This window comes from Zootoca vivipara, chromosome 4 (assembly GCF_965207765.1).
Source record: "Zootoca vivipara chromosome 4, rZooViv2.hap1.1, whole genome shotgun sequence".
NCBI classification, from domain to species: Eukaryota; Metazoa; Chordata; class Lepidosauria; order Squamata; family Lacertidae; genus Zootoca; species Zootoca vivipara.
The window spans coordinates 72,949,742-72,972,718 of record NC_142587.1 but is presented as its reverse complement, the minus strand read 5'-3'; the positions used below and the strand labels follow the sequence as shown (position 1 = coordinate 72,972,718).

General features: G+C 43.5%; 1 protein-coding gene across 28 annotated transcripts in view; it reads left to right on the top strand.

Moving 5' to 3' along the window:
* Window positions 1-22,977, top strand: part of ZBTB20 (zinc finger and BTB domain containing 20) — a 520,201-nt gene that overhangs the window by 300,931 nt on the left and 196,293 nt on the right. For 23 of the 28 annotated variants that reach the window (XM_035115408.3, XM_035115410.3, XM_088668208.1 and 20 more), the window contains one exon: window positions 20,151-20,267. The exons of the other annotated variants lie outside the window; for them this stretch is intronic. The gene's annotated coding sequence lies outside the window, so the exon portion shown is untranslated. The remainder of the gene's footprint in view (window positions 1-20,150; window positions 20,268-22,977) is intronic. 28 annotated transcript variants of the gene reach the window in all.

Here is a 22,977-nt window from a genome sequence, read left to right as displayed (position 1 = left end):
TGTTTCTTTTTTAAGAGCAGCCTTACATGCTGAATCATAAGCTGCCTTGAAACTCCCCTGAGTTCAGGGGAGATCCTCATAATGCTTTAATGACTGGTACTATAAAATAGGCTAATAAATGCATCTAATAAGATACCCCCATAGATGTATTATTTGCTTTTATTTTCCTCTCTGCATGTTCTAGGATTTTCTATTATGATCCCATGCTAGCGTGGGGTAACGCTGCTGGCAAAACAAAGTCAGTGCAAATTACAGAGGAGCTGTGTTGCTGAAGGGTGGTGGCAGTATACTTCAGGGCACATGTCTCGAGTTCACTAAAACATGGGTATCATGAATGCCGTACGTCATTAGATGTGCTTTCCAGGAAATAAGAAGCATAATCATATATTGGGGGAGAACGTTCTTACGATACACTCTGCCTTAGCAAACTGTCATGCAATTTCTCCCAGCCGTGTATATTACACAGTAAAGAACGGAAACCCTGCTGCATATCAGAAGGTTGTAATTTCATTTAGGTATTCTACTGGCATGGTAAACTGCGAGAGCACAGCTCAAGTGGCTATTTAAATCATAGGAGTTTTAAGCTGAAAATACTGCCTAGCAGTAATTGCCCTTTTCTTCAGGGTTGCATTGCCCATAGGCATGTACTTAAAGTTTTCCACTGTCTTCCTACAAATAATAAATGGCTTTAGTAGGCAGAGTGGTGTGACGCTCCAAAATACCATCCATACAAACAGGGTGAAGGAAGCGATCATTAAAAAAGGTGGGACTTGGGGTGCTTTCAGATGGGGTCTTAATTGGCAATTAGTGCAACAAGTTGATGGTAATAGAATTGTTTGCTTTTTTAAAAGAACTTGCTGGATTTCCATTGGAAACAGGCTGCCATTTTATTCCCAATGACATCATATAGATGCTGCCAAAAGCTTGCATGCATGAGGAGTGCTGATCCCACAATAAACACCTACCTGGAAATAGCCTAATAAAGCAAATCTTCATGCACAATCTGAAATCCTGACAAAAGAAGTTTGCGTTCAGGAAATGAAGTTGCTATTATTGGTTCTTCTTGGGGAACCTTTTCTATTTGTAAGTTACAGATACATAACCTTTCCAATGAGTAGAATACCATTATCAGATCCACGTCTAAGGTTTCTGATCCTTCAAACCATCATTTGGAGGATTGGGAGCACACATTCCCCCTGCTCTCACACCACACACTTAGCTTAATAAGTAACTTCCTGGTTTGATTAGTATAACATCCAAACTGGAAAAATGTGGTTTGCACGAAAACTACAGCCAATAACCCTACAGCCCATAGTGGGAGTGTGTGAACACAGAGCTATTTTCTGATCCTCCAAAACATAGTTTTATGGCAGCCTTCTTATCCATCCATAAATTTACCATCTTGTGGTACAAAATGATTTAGTTGTTAAGTCCTGCTGAGTTTCCCTGTGACTCTATAATTAATATAAGCTGTGACCAGTCTATGGTCCAGTTTATGTGTATTATGACCAGAGCTTAGTTCTTAAAAATGAAATGTGCCTATTTTCCAAGTTCAGAAAGGCAACGTGGAACTCTGTGGGGGTTGTTGCTTCAGCAGTGAAACAGCTCAGACTGGAAGCTCACCTACTTCCTGACCATCAGACAGTGGATTGCCTGTTATTCCCACACCTCATGTGTAGCTAGCCAGGCAATTCTGAAGCTCTTTTTGGTTTACCATCTCATCTATTTTTATGCTTCTGAAGGGGATTGGGGAGTGGAATCTGAGAGTGGGCCCAGAACCCAAGCAACTGGTGTGGAGACCTCTGATCCTGGGGTACAGATATTTGTGACCAACAGCTTCTTGTGGTAGCTAGATGTATACATATCTGCTGGGGTGTTTTGTTCCACCTGCTCCTCCTCAGAGGACAGGGCTAAAGCTTGATAAAGTATTGTTGTTGTTTAGTCGTTTAGTCGTGTCCGACTCTTCGTGACCCCATGGACCATAGCACGCCAGGCACTCCTGTCTTCCACTGCCTCCCGCAGTTTGGTCAAACTCATGTTCGTAGCTTCGAGAACACTGTCCAACCATCTCGTCCTCTGTCGTCCCCTTCTCCTAGTGCCCTCCATCTTTCCCAACATCAGGGTCTTTTCCAAGGATTCTTCTCTTCTCATGAGGTGGCCAAAGTATTGGAGCCTCAGCTTCACGATCTGTCCTTCCAGTGAGCACTCAGGGCTGATTTCCTTAAGAATGGATAGGTTTGATCTTCTTGCAGTCCATGGGACTCTCAAGAGTCTCCTCCAGCACCATAATTCAAAAGCATCAATTCTTCGGCGATCAGCCTTCTTTATGGTCCAGCTCTCACTTCCATACATCACTACTGGGAAAACCATAGCTTTAACTATGCGGACCTTTGTAGGCAAGGTGATGTCTCTGCTTTTTAAGATGCTGTCTAGGTTTGTCATTGCTTTTCTCCCAAGAAGCAGGCGTCTTTTAATTTCATGACTGCTGTCACCAACTGCAGTGATCAAGGAGCCCAAGAAAGTAAAATCTCTCACTGCCTCCATTTCTTCCCCGATAAAGTATTACCCTCTGTATATTAAGCACCTCCTCTAAGGTTCTGTATTGCTTTCAAAAGATAGTGTATTGTGCTCCCTATTATGCTACTGGTTCAGCCCTCTGTCGTTAGAGTTCCTTATATTCAGAGCCATGCTATTTGATTGGTATCTTTCCAACAGTGATATGTGTTCTACTTGTACCATGTGGAAAAATGAATAAAATATCTAAATGTTAAAAGACAGTTTATAAACACCATATGCACACGCACACCGTGGAAAAGAAAACTTTTCACTGAAAATATCTTAATTAGATAATTCTTCTGTTTGCATGAGTAAAAGACTGGAGAACTGCACCTTAGTTTCTCTCTGTGTGTATCTGTGTGTTTTTTAAAAAAGTAGGCTATACAGCTAATAGAAACTAATTTTCAAGCATGTGAAGGATTGTAATGCGTAAGATCGAGCTAACATGTCCTCTATTGCTCCAGAGGGGAGCAATCGGTAGAACTCAGCGGGGAACTAGATTTCTACTGAACATTAGGAGAAACTTCCTAATGACAAGAACTGCTTGACAATAGCTGGTTCAGAAGTAGGGATGCGGGAGAAATAATAATAATAATAATAATAATAATAATAATATTTTTATTTATACCCCGCCCTCCCCAGTCAAAAACCGGGCTCAGGGCGGCTGACACCAACAGAATTACAATAAAACATAAAACCAATTAATTAAAATACAGATTAAAATACAGTATTAAAATTTAAATTGCAGCCTCATTTCAAGTAGTCCATAAATCCAAGCCATGAGGGAGGAAAACACAGGGGTCAGGCTGAGTCTAACCCAAAGGCCAGGCGGAACAGCTCTGTCTTGCAGGCCCTGCGGAAAGATGACAAATCCCGCAGGGCCCTGGTCTCCTGGGAAAGAGCGTTCCACCAGGTTGGGGCCAGTACTGAAAAGGCCCTGGCTCTAGTAGAGGCCAATCTAGCCATCTTATGACTCGGGATCTCCAGAATATTATTATTTGTGGACCTTAAGGTCCTCCGCGGGGCATACCAGGAGAGGCGGTCCTGTAGGAACGAGGGTCCCAAGTCGCATAGGGCTTTAAAGGTCAAAACCAGCACCTTAAACCTGATCCTGTACTCCACCGGGAGCCAGTGCAGCTGCTAAAGCACTGGATGAATGTGATCCCGCGGCCGGGACCCTGTAAGGAGCCTCACCGCGGCATTCTGCACCCGCTGGAGTTTCTGGGTCAGCTTTAAGGGCAACCCTGCGTAGAGTGAGTTACAATAGTCAAGCCTGGAGGTGATCGTCGCATGGATCACAGTGGCCAGATCGGGGCGAGAGAGGTAAGGGACCAACTGCTTGATGCGGCGGAGATGGAAAAATGCCACCTTTGCTGTGGATGCAACCTGCGCCTCCATGGAAAGGGAGGCGTCAAAGGTTACACCCAAACTCTTGACAGAAGGCGCTGGTACCAATTGAGCCCCCCAACCCCATGTCGCCCCGACCTAGATGGGAGTTGGCCCCCCAACCCCATGTCGCCCCGACCTAGCCAGAGGACCTCTGTCTTCGAAGGATTTAGCTTCAGTCGGCTCCCACGTAGCCATCCAGCCACAGCTTCCAAGCACCTGGTGAGTGTGTCCGGGGCCGAGGCAGGGCAGCCGTCCATCAACAGATAGATCTGGGTGTCATCAGCATATTGATGACAACCCAGCCCAAAACTCCGGACAATCTGGGCAAGGGGGCGCATAAAGATATTAAAAAGCATTGGGGAAAGGATTGCGCCTTGCGGGACTCCACACACCAAGGGGTGCCGCGGCGACAACTCCCTCCCTAGCGCCACCCTCTGTCCCCTACCTGAGATGAAGGAACGCAGCCATTGTTGGACTGTGCCCTGAATCCCCACGTCGGCAAGGCGGTGGTCTAAAAGTTCATGATCGACCATATCGAAGGCTGCTGACAGATCTAAAAGAATCAGCAGTCCCGACCCACCTCAATCCAGCTGTCTACGGAGATCATCTGTTAAGGCGACCAGAGCTGTCTCGGTCCCATGACCAGGGCGAAAGCCGGACTGAAATGGATCTAGAGCCGATGTTTCATCCAGAAACCTACCAAGCTGTTTGGCAACCACTCTCTCAATTATCTTACCCAGGTACGGAAGATTCGAAACTGGGTGATAATTGGATAGATCTAAAGGATCTAGAGATGTTTTCTTTAAGAGTGGACGCACCACTGCCTCCTTCAACTCCTCTGGGAAAGTCCCTGTGCCCAGGGACAAGTTGATGATCTCACCCAGGGGGGTCCATACCTCATCTGGACACGCTCTAATCAGCCAAGACGGGCACGGGTCCAGGGAGCAAGTGGTGGGCCTTCCAGCTCGGAGGAATCTGTCTACATCGGCAGGGAGTATCTGATCGAATTGGTCCAATACTGAACTCGAAGACAGTCGAGGGGCCTCCAGTTCCGTTATTGTATCCAAATTGGCAGGGAGGTCACGGCGGAGTGTCAAGACTTTCTCCGCAAAAAAGCTCGCAAATGCCTCACAGCTATGGGTCAAATTCGTATTTAAATTTGGCTGTTCCTCTAGGGTTGTTAGAGACCTAATTATTCTAAAAAGTTGTGTTGGGCGAGAGCTAGCGGATGCGATGGAAGCTGAGAAGTAGGACTTTTTTTCAGCTTTCACCGCCATCTCATAGGCTTTCATAAGTTTCCTGTAAGGTGTTCTTGAGGCTCCGTCGTGAGCACGCCGCCATACTCGCTCTAGCCGTCTAAGGTCCCGCTTCATTTTCCGAAGCCAAGGGGCCCGGTTTCGGCGGGGTTGCAGAGGGCGCTTAGGTGCAATCTCATCGATGGCCGCCAAGAGCCGGTTATTCCAGTTCTCGACCAGCTCTTCTAATAAGCCGCCAGGGGGAGCAGGGTCCCGCAAGGCCTGACGGAATCCGTCAGGATCCATCAGCCTTTGCGGGCGAGCCCAAATAGGCTCGCCACCCAAGCAGGGGAGGGGCGGGAAGTCAATCCTGGCTTTCAGAGCGTAGTGATCAGACCATGGCACTTCCACAGTTGGGGACATGATCACGTCTATACCCGCACCAAAGATCAAATCCAGCGTGTGGCCTGCTTGATGTGTGGGACCCAAAACAAACTGGGAGAGCCCTAGTGTCACCATGGACGACACCAGATCCGGAACCTGTGAGGAGGGGGTGGCATCTGCATGGACGTTGAAGTCCCCCAAAACCAGTAGGTTAGGGAGCTCCAAGGCTCAGCCTGCCACCACCTCCAGCAGGTCCGACAGGGTGGCTGCTGGTGCGCTAGGTGGTCGGTACACCAGCCAGACAGCCAAGCCCCCCTTGGTGCCCCACACTAGGCCAACACATTCAATGCCGGTGATTGATGGTGATGGCAGAGCCCTGAAAGAGCAATCCTCCCGGATTAACAGCGCTACCCCTCCCCCCCCGACCCACAGTCCACGACTGGTGGAGGACGGAGAAGCCCGGGGGTGTTATCTCATGCAGGGCAACTACTTCGCCTTCACGCACCCAGGCCTCAGTCACGCAAGCCAGGTTGACCTCCAGCGAGATGAAAAAGTCATTGCACAACACCAGTGACGGAGGTGGGTAATCCCTGCTCGCCCTACCCTCGTCCCTCGGGATGGGGCGAAGATTGAAAGGGATTCGAGCATCACCACATCTCAAAACCCTTCGCCTGTAAAGTCTACCCCCACCGCCATACCTCCCTCGCCCTTCCACGGTGGTGATCCCAAACCTCATGTTGGCCTCATCTATAAAGGACTGGTATCCCCTCACTAACCAGTCATCCCTGGGCCAGGTCTCTTGGGTCGGAGGGGTATAGTGATGGAGTATGGAATCAGCTGGACAAACATCCCCAATAGGTATGGCCCATCCCGCAGCACCCCATGTAAGGAGCCCACAATGGCCCACTAGCTGTCAATCCCTTTCTTGTTCATTGGATGACCGAGGGGCTGCTAACTCTTTCTGGGCCTTTGGGAATATTAAAGAAGCGTGTGCTGTAAAATGGGGATCATTCGCCAACAGAGAGCCAGCTTCCTGCTGAGGAACTCCATCTGTCCTATCTTGCCAAAGATGGAATGGGGAGGAACGGTTGTCTTCGTGGGTTTTGGGAGTATTAAGCAAAGGACCAGCCTGGGTATTTTGTATCAAGAGTCTATCAGCGACCTGAAGTTCTTTGGGAGTTGTTAACGTGGGGTTATCATGGTCGCCAGGCTCTTCCTCTTCATTGCTATCACTTAGGAAGAGATCCGAGTGTTGGACCGATGTCTTTCCTTGGGATGGAAAGTTGTTGGGCATATTTAAATATTGTGTTCCAGGCTGTAGTGTCCTTATACTTTGAATTGAAATCTCCGACTTTATGCTTAATAATCTTCTCTTCAGTTCTTGTATTTCTGAGCTCACGACTTTCTCTTCCTCTTTCGTATTCATGATGTCTCTATTGTTTAGTTTGATTTCCCTTCTCAGCATTTGTTTTGATTCTCTGTCAGGGACCAACTGTCTCACTACTTCATCTTTGAAAACCCTTACCGGGTGGAGAGAGTAAGACCGCCATAAGATGTTTTTCATCTCCATAAGTCGGGATGGGAATGCCGGTTTACTAAAGGTCATAAGTAAACGTGTGGCATTTCTTGTGTTGGGCAAGAAATGGAAGTTTTCCAGGTCTACTTTTTTATAATGGCAGTTCAAAAGCTGGGATAAGGATGTTGTAATTAACCTGTGATTCGTCCACCTGTACACATTGCGATGAATCTCAAGCATAATCTGGTTCTTTTGGAGAACTTGGCAGGACCTTATTTGGTCCGTGACTTGTATTGGCAAATCGTTAACATAGCTATGCCTGGGCTTTGTAAAGGGAGGGCAGATATCCAATTTCTCCTCTATATTAACTATTTTTGTGAGAATTTCATTCAGTCTTTGGAGAACTAAGACCATAGTTTCTGCAGACATCATGCAAATTTCTTGGTAAGGGTGCATGTCTGGAATCTGCTGGCAATAAGCTCTTTTGCTGTTTTGTTCCAAAGACATGGGTGGGTCAGCGTTTGGAGTAAGGGGAGTCTCTCCTCCTCCTGTCCTCTGGATTGAATCATCTCCAACCCTCCTTGAAAGGAGAGGAGTCAGGTCATCTTGAAAATAAATTAAGTTTGCATTTAAAAGCAAACCTACCTACGGTTTGCTCCAGTCATCCTTCAAATTCATATTTCTTTGAATGTTGCAGTGCGGTTCTCCAGCCACGTTATGGGTACAAAAATGCATATTAAATGCTTACATTCATGAAAATATCACGAAGGTGCATTTTATTAGAGAGATAGCTCTGCAATATTCTGTATATTGAGCAAACTTCATACAGATATGTGTAAGGAAAATTCACACTAAAATGCTAATGAATTTTACAATTTTGAATTTTTTTTTAAATAGAAAACTGATATGGAAACATGGTGAACTGTACTTAAGATTGGAAAAATGAGAAACTGAAAGAAACCAAAATTGACAGATTTACCCATTGCTGTTCAGGAGCTCTCTTTTGCAGGAGCAGATGCTGGGTAGCTTCTGTAAGGGATGCTGCAGTGGCAACCTACATTGCAGATCCTGCAGTCAAGAAAGGGTTTGAGTAGATGACCTGCATGATGCCTTCCAATTATAAAATTCTGTAATTTATTATTTACTCTAAATTCCTGTGAAATTGTAATTGGAGTAAAATGTTTTAAGTTGCAGAAGAAATCCAAAAGGCTTGCTTGTTTCAGTGCATTTGCTGTGTGGCTATAAGAAGGCACTTAACTTTTTGTTGCCTTGATTTAATCTCTTTGTAGGAACTGTAATGTTAATGAGATATCACACTAGGAGAGGTGAAAGTGAATTTCAGATATGCAGTGTGTTTGTATGTAGACACGCAAAAGAAAAATTGCTTTCCCTGTGGTGACATTTCCAGGCTGTGCCACCAAGAAATATAACTACTATCCAGATATCTATCCTGATCATTACATCCTGTTGTTATATAACATTATGAGCAAACAGAGTAGTTGACGATAGTAGTACATTCAATATTTAAGTTATCCTGTGTGTCTTCAAGCTTGCGAAGCAAACTAAGGTACGGGAGCATGTTTCTTTTTTGTGTTGCCTCTGTGTTCATCTTCTTTCTGAGATGCTGTGTGCTCTAGGGCAGGGCTCAGTTAAGTCAACAGTACTTGTCTGTTGGTTGGGAAACTAAAGCTTTAAACAAGGGTATACTGTAATAATAAAAATTAGAGTAAGTGAGGGTCAGGGCAGGTTGTTGCAAGATGCTAAATAGTGGGATAAGGAGCAGTTGACTTGTGAACAAGCAAATCTGGTGTAATGAAAATGTTAGCTTAAAAATGAGACATATCTCTTACACCCAGTGCTGTATATGATGGGTGGAATTCAACATTTATACTGTTACATGCCACTGCCACCCCAATCTTCACAGCACTGTGAGATTCCAGGGGCTCCTCTCGCTTACCTGGGATCTGTGTTTCCTTTTAGACAAGGAGGCACAGTGGAGACTATGGTGTCTTTATAATATATGGTTTATTTACACATATATACAGCATGAGCCTATGATGGAGCAATTCAAAGCATTACACTCCAAGACGGTCCCATCTCTCCCATTGCTGCAGACTCTGATTCAAACTGTCAGCCCACATTGTGCTCTGTTCCCCACTCACCAGCTTGATGTGTTTTAACACTTACTATTTTTCTCCAGCTTACTCCATCCCCAACTGCAATCCTGAAAAATTCCTTCCTAGAAACTCTACCCAGAGCTAAGCGCTGGGCTCCACCCATATGCTGACTGGCAGAGAGTCCATCACCTGCCTTTGTTCTTCTTGATGGTTCTTCTCCCAGGTGATTTCCTGAGCACTGAAAAACCGATTTGGTTCTGTATTTTAGCACTTTGCCAGATCCAGCATCTGGCAGCCCATTTCAATACTCCAAGCATTGATTAAGCTAAAACACCCACTAGACTCAGGAATTCAGGGTAATCAAGGCACCTACAAACTCATAACAGTACCATGGATGAATGTTCCATCAATGCAAGCACTGTGGCTTGCCAGACAGAATGGCTTGCCATGCCCTCAACCCCCATGCACAGTTGTAGCAGTTCTGCTGACCTCCCCATAGCCAATTTCAGGGTGCATTGGGGGGCGGGCAGGAGAAGATGGGAAAGCCCTGTTGTGCAAGTGGAAGTCCTTGTGCAGGGATTCTGCTGACAGGGCTTGTTAGGTGGAACCTGCCCAGATGGCAGGATCGTTCGTCTAATATCCCACACACTTTTTCCTTTTCTACATCTCACATGTCACTTTCCAGCTCCATAAATGCTCAGCTTCCCATTCATTTGCCCAGGTAGACCCTATTTACCAGGCACCCCCAAACTTCGGCCCTCCAGATGTTTTGGACTACAATTCCCATCTTCCCTGACCACTGGTCCTGTTAGCTAGGGATCATGGGAGTTGTAGACCAAAACATCTGGAGGGCTGCAGTTTGGGGATGCCTGCTATTTACCATCTCTAAATCTCTGCTGCACAAAATTCACATGTAAAACTTTTAGCCTTTCAGGGCCATGACAAGCCAGGTGGAGATTTGCATAGCTGATTTGCAAAAGTATATTTGAAGATGTGAGAGAAGTATAAATGACTTTTAAAAATGAAGAAGCCATAGATTTAGGAGGCCCAAACACCACGTCTGGTCTAGAAAAGAAGGCTTGCAGCAAACTAATAATAATTAAAAAGCAAAGAAAATTTGCAACGCCAAGCCTATATAATACATTTTCCCTAGAACTTAGTGACTATGTGTTGATGTGCCTTTAGCACAGGGGTAGCCAGCTTGGTGCCCTTCAGATATTACGGGCTGTAACTCCCTTCAGCTCCAGCAGGCCATTGGTATTCCCACTTTACAGATGGGAATGGTAAGGCTTAGAAGCTATAATATGTCATCACCATTTGCCGAACTAGTGTTTAAACACTTCCTTCCCTTGATAAATCACCCTTCACCCTTCACAGCAATATCTAAGTTATGTAGCATAAAACAATTGTACAAATTTATCTGAGAGTGAGTGCCTTTTCATATAGACTCTTTATAGTCTAAAAAAAGAATGGAATATTAGTTTTGCTGGATCCGTCTAAGACTGGCCCGATATCCTCTTTCCCACAGTGGCCAACCAGAAGCATCTGGAACAGCCAGGAACAGGGCATGTAGGTAATACCGTAACACTCAGCTTGCTTCTAGTATCCAGAGGTAGACTACCTACAATTCATTATCTTGGTTGGTAACTCTTTTTGGAACTTCATAAACTTGTCTAAAACGCTTTTAAAGCCATCTGAGCTAGTACCCCTCATCCGCATTTTGTGATGGTGAGTTCCACCAATTATTTTATATTGTAGCTTTATGAAAACAAAATAATTTGTGGGACTCACCGTCACAAGATGTGGATGATGGCCACTAGCTCAGATGGTTATATATGTAAGATAAAAGATGCTTTCAAAGAAGTACAGTTTAGTGGAGCAGGGGTTAAACCCTGAACAATGTCTGTGGGTTAGTATGTAGACATGCAATGTACGCCTGCTATGTGTGGGCAACTCCCATTGACAACTGCAGGACTTAGTAAATGATTAGATAAAGAATTGCAGCCAAAAACAGTAGGTCATAGTGACATTAAGATCCACGATTTTGTAGTGAAGCATGGGGTGGGGGAAGTGCTATTTTGCAAACTGAATGTCATATTTTTAACAAGACTTTTTTATTTTTTAAAAAATCTTTTTTTAAAAAAAGGAAAACACCCTGAAAACACATTAGTAATCCAGAGTGTTTAAAATGAAAACAAAGTGACTAACAAAATTAAATACTGTACATGTGTGCATTCTCTCTAATAAGCATCCCTGAGAATATAAACTGTTCTGATGTGTATGGTAGATATTCTATCCTTCTATCTATCTATATATATATGCAGTAATAAATAATACTAGACCCAGTCAAAATATTCCTAATCAAAATAGGCACAGACTTTGCTGGGATCTGCAGCTGAATTTTGTTGCCAAGTCTCTGTTTAATAGAAGAAGCATTTCTCGTGAAGGCAGTCTGTTCATGTCTCCTTTAAAAGTACAGAAGAGATCCCATTTTCTTTTCCCCCTCCACTTTAGCAGTGGGCAGCCCTTCAAACTTTTGATCATCCCGACTTTGTACATTTCACGACTGAACTCAGCTATGCCAAACATCCTCTTAGGAAGTTGACATTTGTGCCCGTTTCCCAAAAAAGAGGGAAGAATGAATCCCAACTGTTTCCTCTTGCCCTTTTGATTGAGAGAGCAGTAAGTCAGCAGGAGAGGTGCAGCTTTTAACAAGGAGGGGTGTGCAGAAGCTGATTCCAATCCTTCTACAGGCAGAGCAGAAAAGAGAGAGGAAGAGACTGATGTGAAGCAACACTAATCAGAGCTGATTATGAGGCATGAATGGGCTCATTGATGAGGGCAGACACAACAAAGAGATAAGGCTGGAGAAGGGAAAATCCTGCACTGGGGTGAAGGAAGTTGGTTTTATGACCCTTTGAAATCTGACTTGTACTATTCTGTAACTCTTTCTTTTTCTGCTGCTCTGTGCACAGATAATTGGAACTATCCTAAGCTGCAGTACTCCCTGATATTTGCTTAAAGAGAGCATTGTCTGTCCTCCCAGTCTTATGACACCACAAAATCTGTGGAAGCTTTAGCAAACATGATGCTGGGGGTGGGCATCTTAGCACTGTTGTATGGTGGCATCGTTAACTGGGAGTAGAGGAAAGGACCCCTGCTTGTTACACTAAGAGTAAAGGTAGCCATGTTGACCCATTTTTATTTTTATTTTAAATATAACATCCATATTAGGGTGGTGCCTTTACTAGGCCAATAAAAAGTCATGAAATACAGTGGTACCTCGGGTTAAGAACTTAATTCGTTCTGGAGGTCCGTTCTTAACCTGAAACTGTTCTTAACCTGAGGTACCACTTTAGCTAATGGGGCCTCCCGCTGCTGCCGCACGATTTCTGTTCTCATCCTGAAGCAAAGTTCTTAACCCGAGGTACCATTTCTGGGTTAGTGGAGTCTGTAACCTGAAGCGTCTGTAACCTGAAGTGTCTGTAACCCGAGGTACCACTGTAGTGCAGCTTACAAGTTCCACAAACCTTAGCAAATCTCACAACCTATCTTTGCCAATAAGATATCCTGACAATACGGGCTTTATTGAATTATATCTATGATACATTTTTTGTCTTTAAAACTAACATCAGTAGGAGTCACCAAATCATATGGTGCCCAAAGCACGCTGAAGTGAATTTATGTGGATTTTATTTTTTTCCATGGGGAAGCAGATCCTTCTTGCCTTGATGGCACTTATTACAACATCACACTCCATGTAAACATTTACAGTATACAGACAGAGAAAACATCTATTCCATTTGTGCAACTATATAATTGCTGGGTATAAACTGTTCACAGCTGGCAGCGTGTCTAACCGAACTTGTATCCTCCCTTAGAATGTAGGTTACATTTAGCACCATTGTACAGCAGGGTCAGTTGAAATTGCTCTTCACAGCTGTTTAGTTTTCAGGATAGCTCTTTCATGTTATTTTGAGAAACATTTTGAGTTTTCCCAGACCTCTGTTCAAGTCTTCCCGGGGTAGATGCATAATTCCCCGGTACTATCAAGTGACTTTTTCCAGAAGAGTGTAATAGTGTAAAAATTGAGCAGTTGTTGAACATCTCTTCTTACACTCTGCTAGATGTGTAACCCTGTTCAGTCAAAGTGTAGGGTGGAGACATGTCATGACATATTACACTTTTCCTTCATACAGATTATAATACATGCTTATAATAGTGCATGTATTATCAAGTGTGTCTTGTAAGGCTTTTGACAAAGTCCCCCATGATAGTCTTATGAAGAAGCTTATAAAATGCAGGCTGGGAAAAGTAATTATTAGGTGGATTTGTAGCTGGTTGACTGACTGAATGCAAAGAGTGCTCACTAATGGTTCCTCATCATCATGAAAAAAGTGACAAATGGGGTGCCACAGGTTCTGTCCTGGGCCTGTTGTTCAACTTCTTTATAAACGACTTGGATTAAGGAATTAAGGGGGTGCTTGTCAATTTATAGATAACACCAAACTGGGAACAAAATAAAAAAGATATCTGAAGAAGTGTGCATGCACACGAAAGCTCAAACCACCAATGACAAACTTAGTTGGTCCCTAAGGTGCTACTGGAAGGATTTTTTTTATTTTGTTTCGACTATGCCAGACCAACACAGCTACCTACCTGTAACCAAACTGGGAGTGTAACTACAGCAATGATACAGAAGACAGAATCAGGATTCAAGATGACCTTAACAGATTGGAGAACTGGGGCAAATCTAACAAAATGAAGTACTATAGAGACAAATGTAAGGTTCTACACTTAAGCAGGAATAACCAGGTGCACAAAGATAAGATGGGGGACACCTTGCTTGCTAGTAGTATTTGTGAAAAAGATCCAGAGTTATTGGTAGATCACAAGCTTAACATGAGTCAACAGTGTGATGGAACAGCAAAAATCCCCAATGCTATTAACTGTGCATAGGCTGCACCAACAGAAGTATATTGTCACGATCATAGTCCTGCTCTGTTCTGCCTTGATCAGACCATGCCTGGAGTGCTGTGTCCAGTTCTGGACACCACAATTTAAAAAGGGCATTGACAAGTTGGAAGGTGTACAGAGGAGGGTGACCAAGATAATAAAATGTCTTGAAACCAAGTCTTATGGGGAGCAGTTGAGGGAGCAGAGTATGTTTAGCATGGAAGAGACTGAGAGGAGGATGGAGCAAGCTTATTTTCTCCTGCTCTGGAGGGTAGGACTCAAACCAATGACTTCAAGTTACAAGAAAGGAAATTCTGACTAAACATACAGAAAAACTTTCTGACCATAAGAGCTGTTTGACAGGGGAACGGTCTCCTGCAGGAGGTTGTGGATTGTCCTTCCTTGGAGGTTTTAAAGCAGTGGTTGGATGGTCATCTGTCAGGGATGCTTTAGCTGAGATTCTTGTATAGCAGGGGCTTTGGAGTCATTTTCAATGCTACAGTTCTACAAATAAATGGTTGTATGTGCTGGAAGCTGGCATTTTGTGTATTGGCAACAGTATATATTGCCTCCCAAAGTGGCTCCTTCACATCAAAAGAATGAAAGAGAAGAAGAGAGAGTGTTGTTGCCCTTTGTTAAAGTTTAGATATTCAAGGCATACAACAAATGGGCAAAGGGGGAATGGAAAATAATGAAATCTAGTTTAACAATACCAGTACAAACTAGTAAGTTGTAAAGTGACTAACAGATGCGGGCAAGATGAGGTTTCCCTTGCTGGTCCTTAATGGTTAATGGCCAAGATCAGAGTGTGTTTTCATTTTGCTCTGCAGAATGATCCCCCACACATACTGTTGACATCTGTCTGTCTCTAGAGACAATGGAGTGCTCCTCCAGGGGAGAGGTCCACTTTGTAAGCAGCACTGAAGTGACCTCCTTGGGGGCAAGCCTGGACAGTGTGCATGGAGGTCCTGGGCTGCCGAGATGACGACGATGATGATGACAATGATAATAATAATAATAATAATTATTATTATTATTATTATTAATATATTATTTATACCCTGCCCATCTAGCTGGGTTTCCCTAGCCACTCTGGGCGGCTTCCAACAGAAAAGTAAAATACAATAATCTATTAAATATTAAAAGCCTCCCTAAACAGGGTTGCCTTCAGATGTCTTCTAAAAATCTGGTAGCTGTTTTTCTCTTTGAGATCTGATGGGAGGGCGTTCCACAGGGTGGGCGCCACTACCGAGATGGCCCTCTGCCTGGTTCCCTGTAACTTGGCTTCTCGCAGCGAGGGAACCACCAGAAGGCCCTCGGCATTGGACCTCAGTGTCCGGGCAGAACAATGGGGGTGGAGACGCTCCTTCAGGTATACTGGACCGAGGCCATTTAGGGCTTTAAAGGTCAGCACCAACACTTTGAATTGTGCTCGGAAACGTAATGGGAGCCAATGTAGGTCTTTCAAGACTGGTGTTATGTGATCTCAGTGGCCGCTCCCAGTCACCAGTTTAGTTGCCACCTTCTGGATTTGTTGTAGTTTCCGGGTCACCTTCAAAGGTAGCCCCATGTAGAGCGCATTGCAGTAGTCCAAGCGGGAGATAACTAGAGCATGCACCACTCTGGCGAGACAGTCTGCAGGCAGGTAGGGTCTCAGCCTGCATACCAGATGGAGCTGGTAGACAGCTGCCCTGGATACAGAGTTGACCTGTGCCTCCATGGACAGCTGTGAGTCCAAAATGACTCCCAGGCTGCGTACCTGGTCCTTCAAGGGCACAGTTACCCCATTCAGGATAATAAGACCTTCCTCTCAGCTTTGCTGATGTGGTCCAAAGGAAAGCAGAGCCAATACGGCTGGCACCAGCTTGGCTGCAGGAGTTGCCTGGAGGAGGCATAGAAGGCACCTCTACAGCACATGTAGAAACCGCCTTCTTAACCGTGGAACTCACTAGTGGTCCTTCTCCTAAATGGGCTATCTACCAGCTTGATGAGCCCTAACTGCCCCTCACTTCCTTCTACAGCACGTACAGAAACCTTCTTGATCATTGGACCCACTATTGGTCTTGTCCACACAATCCCCCAGAGTTTATCGTTGTATACAGGGGAAGTCCCTAATCTGTTGATGGTTTGAGACCCATTGGCTGCCCTCATCTGGTTTAACTGGCCAATTGAAGCCATTCCCAAGGTGCAGCTGCTGTTGCATGTTGACAGCTTCTAGGAGCCACATGTGAGAGCTGAGTGCAGGGTGGGGATCAAAGGTGGACAAAGTACCCCTGAAGGAGCACAGCGTGTCCCCCACCAGAGGTACTTCCCCTCCCCTAACACCCACACAAACACAGTCTGTATCGCCTTAATAAAAATATTGAGTTTGGGCCAAAGTTTTGCAAAATGATAAAGACCACTTATGTAAGGATTCAGGGGGGATTATTTTGAATTATTCTTTCCTACTATCAAACACACATGCACACCCACATACACCCACCCACAGAGTTTCATGAAAATTCATTAATCTGTGACATTTAAAGATTCTGTCTGATAGGTGTCTGGAGCAGAGGTCGGCTGCGTACATCAATAGTTTCTTAGAGTCTGGCACTCTGTCAATATTTGGGGGCCTCAGTAACAGCACTTAAAGGCAGTGCCTGCGAGCCGTCATGCTCTTAGCATGTCTGTAAGTGTCTGAATGAGCAGATATTAGCACGTCAAGTCCTTTTATGACTGGCAACACTTTAGAAACAAAACACTCAGATGATAGCTTCACCTCCCTGCCTTCAGTTTCCTTTCTGTCTTTTGGTCTGTTATTTATCTGATGGAGTTCAAGTATTTCAACTAAATATCTACCCTACAAAGGGTCTGTTATCAAACAGGATAGTAGCGATGATGCTATGCACCGTTTATTTAACAACATAGCTCTGGTAAGCCTCGTTTCCACAGTATAGTAGTACCTCTAGTTACGAACTTAATTTGTTCCACAGGTCCATTCTTAATCTGAAACTGTTAACTAGAGCTGTGCTTTCAGTAATGGGGTTCTTGCTGCCGCTGTGCCACTGGCACACAATTTCTGTTCTCATCCTGGGGCAAAGTTCTCAACTCGAGGTAACTCTTCCAGGTTAGTGGAGTTTGTAACCTGAAGCATTTGTAACCTGAGGCATTTGTAACTCGAGCTATCACTATACTACATTGTGTTTAAAGAGAGGTTCAAGCCAGTCATATCATATAGGAGGCCCAGTACCTGATGACAGTCTGGAGTGGGCAGGAGCATGTATTACCGGTATGTTGCTGAATTGATTCACACAGACAGACAGACAGACAGACAGACAGACAGACAGACAGACAGACAGACAGACAGACACACACACACACACACAGAGAGAGAGAGAGAGAGAGAGAGAGAGAGAGAGAGAGAGAGAGAGCTTTATACATATGATGTCCAGAACGCAAGCAAATACTCATTTTGAACCCTACTTGATGCTAGTGATGAATCTGCAGCCCTCCAGTTATTCCTGGACCACCGCTCTCATAATTCCTGACAATTGGCCGTTCTGGAAGGGGTTGATGGAAGTCAGCATCCAGCAACATCTGAAGGGCCTCAGGTTCCACATTTCCTGCTGCAAGAGGAAGGAAAACAGGTTGGGCAGGCAATGTACAATAGGGGGCGGGTGTTAGCACAACCTCTGCGCTCCAGATTTCTACTTTTTATTCTCAAAGCTGCTTTTTAAAAAATTGCATTGGAATTCTGATTTGCTTCAACCTTTGATGGTGCACCATATATGATATGGGCTTGATTATGCAAACATGTTTTTTTGTTTTTTAAAAGCAAATCCGTGATGACTTTTTTTTTTAAAAAAAAAATCTGTTTGGTACTCAACCCACCTGTGAACATCAGGTTAATGTCCCAGGTATTCTTTGTATCCCAGTCTATGTCTACTGATGTTATATTATCTTGTCCAGGGCTGTTCAAAGAGTTTTGAATATGCCCTAATATGGGCCTCAAATGGTTGCATTACAAAAGAATTTTTCTGTTAGCTGTTCTAGCATTGTTCTGCTAAACTTAATAGCAGTTTCTTACATCTGGTGATGTAGGGACATAATTCCTGACTTCTAATCTTCTTAACCTATCAAAACAAAATGTGGTAAAGCTTTTCTAGAGATATAGTGGGAGAAATCCAGTGGCCTAAAGTTTTTCATTGTGCGGAGGTCAAGCATAGCAGCATCACTGCCACTTCCCCACTTACATACTTCAGAACTCCAGTGGGATTTTCACTTTTATCCATGGTACAGAACCCTTTTCAGCCTAAGAACTGCATTTCCTTCTGGGCAACCACATGCCAGAGAGATGGGTGGGTGGGGCAACTCATGTAACTTCTACCTTTGACGGCAGACTAGTTTATACACACACTGATACATCCCACTCTGTTATTTATCCAGTCAAGCAAGCGGTATTATGAGAATTCAGTGATGTATTCCAGCCAGGCAAAAACACTTGAGGTGCAAGTGGTTCATGAGGGAAGTTGGCTGGGAATGGTTCCAAGGGCCAGATAGACAGGCCGAGACTTGAAGTTCACCCCTCTGATTTATATGAAGAGGTCAACGTATGTGAAGCTGTGTGACACTTTTGTCAATCCAAAACATTTCCCGAGGATGGCAGCAAGATCAGCCTTGCCCCCTCATTAAGGACTTAAATGGATGTCCCTTCTTATACGTTCTGTCAACCCCGGCTGCACCTCTGTAGTCATGCATTTTATCTATCATCTAGATTGGCCTCCAAGGTTGTTGACCAATTCCAAGCTGGCCAATTCATGGATGGCCTGACTCTGCTTGCCTTTTTCGAGTCACATGCCTATCCGGCTATAGTTATATATACTGTACTTAGATACAAAAATTGTCTGAAATGTAAAAGACCCTTCAGACATTGGAAGATCTTCATGCACATTCTGCGGGATTTGTTTTGTATGTAGTTGCTGTATTAACAGCTGTTAGCTCCTATGAGGTGTGATAGGCATATGTGGTTGGGTTTTCCCAAAGGGTTTCCACTGAAGTTTCTTAAGAGATTTAACGTTTATTTTAAGAACACATCATTAGTCTGAAGGATAAAATTAGGTGCATTCTGAGAATGTTAAATAATTTTCTTTATAGAATGTAAAATAGACATTAGCATTGTTTGGATCATTTTAAATGTCCATAAATTATTATTATTTTTTTGGGGGGGACCCTTTCAAAATAGTGAAAAGATTTCTGAAAAGCTAAATAAGTACTACAGATTTTCAAATACAAGTTTTTCCCAATATTATATTAAACGCTGAGTAGAAGGGCATAGCACCCACTCCATAAGACATGATAAATTTCATGACATTTCAACAAATTGTTTTCATGTACCAGGTAATTTTTCGTTATTATAGTTCTCTTTGTACATATTTTTTGCATAGATTTGTCCATATGCCTTTGGATTTCCTTTACGTCATTTGTAACACTGTTTTTTAAAGTGTTTTGTCTTTAATGTAGATTAGAACAAATTAAATGTTGAACATTTGGTGTGGGATCTAGAACAGGGGTCGGCAACCTTTTTCATCCCTCAGACCATGTGGTGGGCCAGACTATATTTTGAAGGAAAAAAATTAACGAATTTCTATGCCCCACAAATAACCCAGAGATGCATTTTAAATAAAAGTACACTTTCTACTCCTGTAAAACACACTGATTCCCGAACTGTCCACGGGCCGGATTGAAAAGGCGATTGGGCCGCATCCAGCCTATGGGCCTTAGGTTGCCTACTCCTGATCTAGAATGTTTCTCCTTCCTGTTGTATGCCAGTTAGAAATACTGATCAATACCTATGAGGAATATAAATTGTATATGGCAGTGGTGAAATAAATTTGCTGTGTTTCACCACATGTAGCCATTTTATGCCATATTTATAATTTATGCAAAGCTAATTGTATTCCATAATGTTCTTCCTTTCTCTTTTGTTTTCTCTTTGTTTCCAAATCTGTACCCTTGTAGCTTGAAGAGGAGAGCAGCATCAGCTGGAATATTTCGTTCCATGTTGCAAGAGACAGGGCGAGTTGGCTGGAATGAAACCTTTTCCATACAGTTGGCTTGAAATGCAGCATTTAAGAGGTATTGTTCTCCCCCACCCACCTTTTCTGGAACTAAAAGTGAAAAGCTGCAAGCAAGCATTAGTCTTGCTGCCAAACCACCTGTTGATTCACAGCAGAAAATCCTTTTGGCAACCCATTTCTTACCATATCCAGTTGGAGATAGATGAATAGCTGACATTTGTGTACCTTCAGAACCTCTTAGCACCCTAAACCTCAGGTCCACAGCAAAATGTAATAGCTGTTCACCTGAAGAGAGATGGGTTCAAACTGAGATTAAATCGGGAACAAAAAGAGTTTGGCAGAATGAGACTATTCTGCCATTGACATTTGTCAGCTTCACACAATCACCTTATGAGATCTGGCGTGTCATTCAGAGTCTGTTTTAAAAGGACTAATTTCTGGGATGCTGCAAGACAGACTGAAATATGGCAGAGCTCTAATGAGAGCAATTACTAGAAATACTGAGGATGCATTGGTTTAAGAGGTATGACTCCCGAGGTGTACAGAGTAACACAAGCAAAAAAACAAAACAAAAAAACCAGTTCCCTGCCTTCAAAGTGCATTTTAGCAGATGAGGGATATTACATGGACGTGGGAACAGGAGACAAAAGAGGCAAGGATAACATAGAAAGTATAATGAGCGAATGCACCTGCACATAGTTAATGTTAGATTCAGTAAGGAGTAAGAGTGAGATGGTTGACAATGTACAGAAGTAAGAATATGTTCTCCAACCAGAAACTAGTGTATATAACAGCTTTGCTGGGCCAACATATTCTAGGTTAGAAGTGGAGCTTGAGAAACAGTGGTGGTGAGGGGATGGCAAGAGTTGGGCAGTGGCTTAAAATAAAGGTGATAAGTTTGCTTTGCTCTATTAAACATATAAGCTAACCAACTGCATTTCATAGGGTTTTTTATACATTCAATTTGTAATTCATATAAGGCTGTGTTGCTTTCAATTTTGAAATTTCAATATTACTGTGTCCTTGAGAGCAACCAGTATAATTTCCTTCAAGTTGATAAGGCCAGGAAAATTCTTTGTACGAGGATGTTAGCCTCATGGGAATTGAATAAGTATTTTGACTGATCTTGTTGATGCTGTTCTGTCTAGAACCTGTATTTGTTGCAGCTCTGAGAAGTTTTTGATTTGTTTTCCCCTGTCTCTGCCCTAATTAATTTTATGAGACTTCCCAATGGACATAATTTATATGACAAATGAATTATAGTAGCAGTCACTGATGTGGTATGAAACTTCTTGTTTATGGTAAATTTAATGTGCTCCTGCATTCTTTTCCTCTATAAACTCTCATCTACTAGTGATTATCTTTCTCTTTCTACACTTCCCACCTCCCTGCAATGTGTGATTTTTGTATCAGTTTTATTGTTACAGGGTAAAATACTGAAAACATAAAGCAATTATTCATTACCTCTGTAGCTTTTAGGTGGTTTCCCATACCTGAACCACTTTTAAATAATGTTGTGAGTTACACAGAAGCCTGCTGCCAGATCAAATCCTGTACCCAGTCTCCAGCTTTGTTGTTGTTTTGTCGTTTAGTCGTGTCCAACTCTTCATGACCCCATGGAGCAAAGCACTCCAGGCACTCCTGTCTTCCACTGCAGTTTGGTCAGACTCATGTTGGTAGCTTCAAGAACACTGTCCAACCATCTCGTCCTCTGTCGTCCCCTTCTCCTTGTGCCCTCAATCTTTCCCAACATCAGGGTCTCTTCCAGGGAGTCTTCTCTTCTCATGAGGTGTCCAAAGTATTGGAGCCTCAGCTTCAAGATCTGTCCTTCCAGTGAGCACTCAGGGCTGATTTCCTTCAGAATGGATAGGTTTGATCTTCTTGCAGTCCATGGGACTCTCATAAGTCTCTTCCAGCACCATAATTCAAAAGCATCAATTATTTGGCGATCAGCCTTCTTTATGGTCCAGCTCTCACTTCCATACATCACTACTGGGAAAACCATAGCTTTAAGTATATGGACCTTTGTTGGCAAGGTGATGTCTCTGCTTTTTAAGATGCTGTCTAGGTTTGTCATTGCTTTTCTCCCAAGAAGCAGCCGTCTTTTAATTTCGTGTCTGCAGTCTCCAGCTTAATGCAGTACTAATGGGCAATAATCTTTTGTGTTAGCAAAACAATGATTACTAGTGTCAAAATACAGAGAACACAAACATCTGTGGTTGTCCTGTTTTGAATGATGGCCTTAGAGGCAAGGCTTCAAGGGCACCCTAAACATCCATGTCTAGGACTCATTCTGGAATCTCTTTAAAGGCAGAATTCCACATGGATAACAGCAGTCATCCATAGTCAAAACCTTAAATAGAAACTGCAGCTGTATCCCATCAGGTAGCTCTGCCTTCTGTGAGAGAAGCCTCTTCATTTCCTGAAGAAACTTTCCTCTCCCACTCTGAATTCCCTGCCTAATCCCCTGGAGAAGGGGAGTCAGACACCAGGATCTTTATGCTGAAGGGGAAATGCTGGAATGGGTTAGTACACTGAGAAGGGACCCTGAGGCATGTCAGAAAACTTTTGTGTAGGGAGCAGGAGGTCTTGCATGGGGTTCTGTATAGGTTCAAGTTAGAAGGAAAAAAGCTTTAGGCTGAACGGTAGAAGAACTACCTGACAATACAAGGTGTTCAGCAGTGGATCCCAGACACTCTTAAGAGGTTTTTAAGCAGAGACTGGATGGTCACCCAGTAGGGATACTGTAGTACAGTCATACCTTGGTT